The sequence below is a fragment of the Phodopus roborovskii genome, unplaced genomic scaffold (assembly GCF_943737965.1).
Source record: "Phodopus roborovskii unplaced genomic scaffold, PHOROB, whole genome shotgun sequence".
Classification (NCBI taxonomy): Eukaryota; Metazoa; Chordata; class Mammalia; order Rodentia; family Cricetidae; genus Phodopus; species Phodopus roborovskii.
Genome location: NW_026126448.1, coordinates 9,147,288 through 9,153,721, shown reverse-complemented (window position 1 = coordinate 9,153,721; position 6,434 = coordinate 9,147,288). Strand labels below are relative to the sequence as shown.

At 47.6% G+C, this 6,434-nt stretch overlaps 1 long non-coding RNA gene across 1 annotated transcript; it reads left to right on the top strand.

The window, feature by feature from the left end:
- Nucleotides 1-2,735: 2,735 nt before the first annotated feature.
- Nucleotides 2,736-5,058, top strand: LOC127225274 (uncharacterized). Its single transcript, XR_007834772.1, has 3 exons — nt 2,736-2,896; nt 4,215-4,328; nt 4,988-5,058. It is a non-coding gene; the product is annotated as an uncharacterized LOC127225274 (long non-coding RNA).
- The last annotated feature ends 1,376 nt before the right edge of the window (nt 5,059-6,434 follow it).

The following is a 6,434-nucleotide window of genomic DNA, read 5'->3' as shown; positions in this document are numbered from 1 at the left end:
AGGTCATAGCAACTTATGCAGCAGTTCTCAGCCTGTGGGTTGCGATCCCTTTGGTGGTTAAACAATCTTTTCACAGGGGTCACCTAAGACCTCTGGAAATATCAGATTATGATTCATAACATTACAATTCATAACAGTGTCAAAATTACAGTTGTGCAGTAGCAATGAAATAATTTTATAGTTAGGGGTCACTGCAGCGTGAGGAACTGTGTTACAAGGTTAAAGCATTAGGAAGGTTGGGAACTACTGAGCTAGAGGGCCAGGCAGTGGGGCCTCATTAAAATCCCGGCAGAGGAGGATCCCAACCAAGTCTGTGGCTCACTGCTCCGAGCTTACACCCTCCAGTGCTCAGATGTGCAGCCCTTAGTCAGTCCTTTGTGAGGACCTAGAGTAGAACAACAGGGTCACAGGGCGTGTGCATTTGAGAGATTTTCTTTCTTTCTCTGTTTTGTTTTTCAAGACAGGGTTTCTCTGTGCAGCCCTAGCTGGCCTGGAATGCATTGTAGACAAGGCTGGCCTTGAGCTCACAGAGATCCACTTGCCTCTGCCCCCCAAACACTGGGATTAAAGGCGTGAACCACTCACTGGCTGTTTTGGTTGGATTTTAATTTTATGACAGGGTCTTATTCTATATCATTGGCTGGCCTGTAACTCACTATATAGTTCAGGCTAGCCTCAACTCATAAAGATCCTCTTGTGTCTCTGTCTCCAAGGGCTGGAATTAAAGGTGTGTGCCACCTTGGCCAGCTGGTTCTGCTTCTTGAATTCTCCGACTCTTCCAGTCTGCATCCTGCTGATATCCTCGGTACAGGTTAACTCAGAGATTACTGAGTGCTAAGAACCTGTCTGTATCTATGGGTTCTCCCAGAATGTCCCCTACCCTGGGTCTGGTGGTCCTCCTCCTCTAGGAAGCATTCCCAGTCTCCATGGCAATGGCTCCCTCATTTGTGTTTGTATTCCCTGAGGCAGTCTTGGCCTCCTGCACTGTGGCCCTTTGTGTTCAGTGCTATGAGCTACTGCAGATAAAGCCAGCAGCTGAGTCATCTGGGTATGAAGTCCTGGATGTAAGGATTGTAGGCATGAGGTGCTTACCGTTCCTACCATTTCCTTGGTCCTTCTGTAATTTCATGAGTACTTTTCTGACCAAGAGAAGCAAACATTAAGAAATTCATTCTGGGGAGCTGGAGAGATGATTCAGGGGTTAAGAGCACTGGCTGCTCTTCCAGAGGACCCCAGTTCAATTCCCAGGACCCATATGGCAGCTCGCGACTGTCTGTAACTCCAGTTCCAAGGGATCTGACACCCTCATACAGACATAGATGCAACAAAACACTAATGCACAGATAAATAAATAAATAAATCTTTTTAAAAAATTGATTTCTTCCAGTGCCTCCACCGCTGGCATGCAAGGGTTGTGGTCATGAGGTATGGCTTCTGCCTTTTCCTCAGTCTCTCTGTTACTTCCTGAGTATTTTTCTGACCAAGAAATTCGTTTCTGCTGGGCTTGGTGGCACTCCAGTGGCAGAGGCAGGCAGATCTCTGTGAGTTTGAGGCCAGCCTGATCTACAGAGTGAGTTTCGGTACAGCCAGGGTTACACAGAGAGACTAGTTTCAAAACAAAACACCCATTTCAGTAACTGCACCTACAACCAGTAGGTGCTTCTCTGCTTCTTTCTCGGCACCCACTGTGACTGAGGAGTGTTTTTATGCACCATTCTGACATGCTGATTCTGCAGGAGCCCCACTGTAGGGGGCCTGTGCCTATGTGTGTGTGCATAGTGTATGGTGAGTTTTGATGTTGTCTGCCTTTGGCTGACTGTTTAGGTCTGCCAGTTAGTCATCTGACTTTGCGCACCTCTCTACCTCAGTTTCCCAGTCAGCAAGTAGTAGCCCTCAAGAAACCTCAGGTGTTAATTTTACAGCGATAATGAAGTTCTTTTAAGTCCCCAGTGACTTCCTGATGACAAACTCCAACAGATTCCTGACTCTGGTTCCCTATTTGTTAGTTACCTTAACATGTCACATACTATATATTGTATTTTTCTTCTTTTTAACAGAGATATTTCTCTTTTTCATTTTTGTTTCTCTATTTTTATGAGTACAGGTGCTTTGCTTGCATGCATGTCTGTGAACTATGTGCATCCAGCGCTCATAAGAGGGTTATCGGACCCCTGGGACTGGAGTGACAGACAGCTGTGGACCTCCACGGTGGTCCTGAGACACAAACCTGTCTCTTCTGGAAGTGCAGCCAGTCCTCTGAATTGTTGTTACTTCTTTTTAAAGATTTGTTTGATTATTTATATATGTGTCTGTGTGTCTGTACTTGTGTGTGCAGGTGTCTGAGGAGGCAAGGGCATGGTGTTGGTGCTGGATGCCCTAGAACTGAAGTTAGAGGCGGTTGTGAGTGGCCATGTGGGTGTTGGGAACTGAACTCCAGTCCTCTGGAAGAGCAGCCAGCACTTCTGATGCCAGGGCCATCTCCACAGCCCCCACATTTTATGTTTTGGCCTCATTTAGGGTCTGATAATTATGGCGTATAAGATAACCTAAATAATAACACGGCCTGGACATTGTCTTTGTTGAGTGGAAGAGAAATTGAGACCCATGGATGTGAGGCACTTGGCCCTATGTGGCAGTTGGGGATGCCAGTGGCAGGGTTGGGGATGGAACCTCTGGCCATGGGGCCCATCTGTCTCTTACACAAGACAGAGAAGTCAAATGGCTGTCCTAAGTTTTCCCTTTGTCACACTACTTCCCCATGCAGGCTGATGGAATTTTCCAGGGTTCTGGGGCTGGATGTGACCTCTGTGGTCTTTAGATGTTTGGCGGAGATTACCAGGACAGCAACATCCTGACTGTCAAAAGATCTCATTCGGTGCCCGGACAGGCCAAGTAGGTAGGACGGTAAGACCGGAGAATCCCAGGAATCTCAGGCCAGGAGATCAGAACACCCCACCCCCAGGCGCCCAGCTCTTCCCTTCCTGCCCTTCTTTCTCCTGTAAAGCCTGCAGGAAGGAGGCCTTGCTATCTATCTGCTTTGGGAAGCAGCTTCCCACAGAGACAGTTCCTCACCTTAGCTGGGCCCCTCCCCTCCTCTCTCAGACGGTGAAAGTGGGCCAATCACAGTGATCATGATCATGCATATTGTTTATTATGAGGGCTCCCGGTGTTGTTCCCCCAAGTTCATCTTCCCAAGAGCCTCAAATGGGGCACTAGCATTCTTGTTTGACAAAAGAAGGAAACTGAGGCTCTGAATGGGTAAGTAGTTTGGTGGACACCCTGCAGTGCTGGGGACTTTGCTCTTAGTCACAGACGGGGAGGGAGCATCTGGGCAAAGGATCTGCAGTGTCACATAACAGGAAGTGTGATCTCAGAGGGAAGGCCCAGACAGAATTAGCTTCTGAGATGTGGTTCTGGGTTCTGATCTAACCTCAGCTTCTGGGTGACTTTGAGCAGATTGCTTGCCTTCTGTGGGCCTTGAGAGGCCTCTGCTGTGTCACAGGAGTGAGACTAAAAGCCCCCACACCACCCCAGCTCATATTATGTGTGGTGGGCAGCAAGGAAGGGCAGTTAAGGGTGGCGTTTGAATGCTATGTGGGCCACCCGCAAGCCACCGTGGCACCACTGCCAGTTCTGTGGCCTTAGTTTGTGGCTGAGCAGATTTTATTTAAAATGAACTTTGCCTTTACCGACGTTAGACTGAGATGGAAACCACAGTGGGACAAAAGCAAATGGGAAAGGTTCCTTCAACAAAGAACATGGAGCTTCAGTGGTAAGGTCTGGACAAAAGTCTGTCAGTTCGTGTCTTGAACTGGACTGAATTCTTCTTCCCTAGCCTCAGTCTTATGATCCGTAAAATGAGAACACACACTCACATGTATGCACGAACGTGCACAGACACACTCACACACACACCCTCCCCTATATTTTGGGGACAGAGCTTCAAACTTATGATTTTCCTGCCTCAGTATCCCAAGTACCACTGTGCCCAACGATATGTTTGCAGTCTTTTACTGTAAACGCCCTCAAATGCCCCTTATGATCACTAAAATTCCTCTGCTACCTCGATTCCTGTGCCTGATTCTTATTGAGGCCTGCCGTGTCCAGAGCCCCAGGTGGGAGAGCCTGGACTTAGAGATGGGAACCCAGGTGGGCAGAGAATGAAGAAGGGGCAAGGTGCCACAAGGACCGATTGCTCCCTCTTTGGCCCCTAGGTCCACCCTCCCCCAAGTGTCTGGGGGCCTGGCCTGAGATCAGAGGTCCACCAGCGTCAGCCCGCACCCTGCCCAGCGCGTCAGGAGGCGCCTTCTCAGCACAGAACAATGCCGGTTCTTTGAAGGGCTGGGCGGCAGGGGATGGGTGTTTCTCCAAACACAGGGCCTCCTTTGCAAAACAGGCTTTGATTCCCAGGCCCGGAGGCCCCAGGTGCCTGTTGGACGTCAGTCGGGTGGCTGGGGGCTTTGTTTGGCAGGAAAAGGGGACTTGGAGACTCAGGAACCAAGGCGGGGACAGAACTGGATGGAGTTGTAGTGGCCTGGGCAGGCAATCCCGGTTACAAAGGTGGGGGTGGGTTCTGTACATCTCTGGCAGTCCTTCCTTTATCCTGGCTGCTCAGGGCGGTCCAGTTCTCCTCTCTTGATGGGTTATGACTCTATCACAAATACTGCGTGTGCAGTTGGACTTCAAAGTTGGCCCCTGGGTTGCAAAAGAATTCTAATTTGGGAATGAAGTTGGTAAGACTGGAGATCAGAATCAAAGAGGCAGGGTCCAAAGAGCCCAGAAGAGAGAGACTCTGGCTTGTACACTAAGTCTCAGGGTTCCATGTCAATCATGAGGGGTCTGACTTGTGTCAAATACAATGCAAAATGATGGAGACAGCCGGGTCTCTGGTTTAACCCTCATCTCCCCTGTTGAAGCCCTTATGGGGCCTCTGAATGCATCTCAGCCCCCCCATTGCTCACTCTGCTGATCTACCTTGGCCTTGCAGATCCAGAACTGAGGACTCCATGCCTACATGCTGGGCCAGGGCTGGCTGCCAACCTCTTTCAAGCCAAAGCTTAAAATTTTACACTCTTCACTAGCCTCCGTGGACCTTGAATCTGAGTCCCAGCTCACATTTGTTCTCACAACACCCTGCACCTCTTAAGATAGACTCCAGCTACTTAGGACGCTGTTGACATTGTCAGATATAATGCAAGATCCAGACTGGGCACCTGGGCCGGTATTACTTACACATGTAACTCCGTCTAGACTCTGCTAGACTCTAGATGTGATTAGCATTCATAATCAATTGACTGTGTAAAACAGGTTAGCTTCCACACAGTCAGTGGAGGGTTAAAGAGGGAGCTAGCTATGTCTCCCTAGAGAAGCACTTCTGCTTCAAAAATGAGAGAGATAAAAAAATTTAAAATACTATAGTTGAATCATAGTTATGATTGGGTATTGGTAATTTCATATAGTTCAACCTAATATTTATGGAATGAAAAAAATGAATAGCCCTCAAAACTATTATGAGGTACACATTTTCTTTCTTTGTTTCTGTTTTTTTTTTTTTTTTTTTTTCATTTTTGTTTTGTTTTGTTGTTTTTTGGTTTTCAAGACAGGGTTTCTCTGTATAGCTTTGGAGGCTGTCCTGGAACTAGCTCTATAGACAGAGAACTGCCTGCCTCTGTCTCCCCCCCCCCAGTGCTGGAATTAAAGGCATGCGCCACCAACGCCCGGCTTTTTTTTTTTTTTCTTCACATTATCTTTGATTGAAAAGAATACTAGGTACTAGAGGAAACTGGAAAGATGGCTCAATGGTTAAGAATACTATTTTTCCAGAGGATCCAGGTTCAGTTCCCAGTACCCAACAAACATTTGTAACTTCAGTCTCGAGGATCCAATGCCCTCTTCTGGTCTCTGCAAGCACTATATACTGATGGTGCACAGATATACAGGTAGGAAAAACACCCATATACACGAAATAAAAATAAGTAACCCCCCTCCCAAAATAAAGGAAGGAAGAGGACTAGGACTCAGAGAAGTAGCCAGCCAAGGGGGCATAGCCTGTAGTCCTAGCACAAACCTGGGGAGCACAGGCTGTAGGATCAACCAGGAATTAGAGGACATTCTCTGTTGCATAGGAAGTTTGAGGCCATCCTGGGCTACATGAGACCTGGTCTTTAAGCAAAACAAAGGTTCAGAGAACTAAAGTGTTAGAGATGGGATTCAATCTACAGACCACTTCAATGTTAACCAATACCTAACATATATTTCTAATGTGGCATATTCTCTAATTAAACTACTATGAGCAGAGCCTGCTACCTCTTTGGGGGCTTAGTTTGCCAGGTCAGGGAAATAGTAACAGGAAATTCAGACTGGCTTAAATGCCTTTCAACCACAAGCTCTCAGGCTTCCAAGCAAAAGCAGTTCCTTAGTGCCCTTCATCCAAG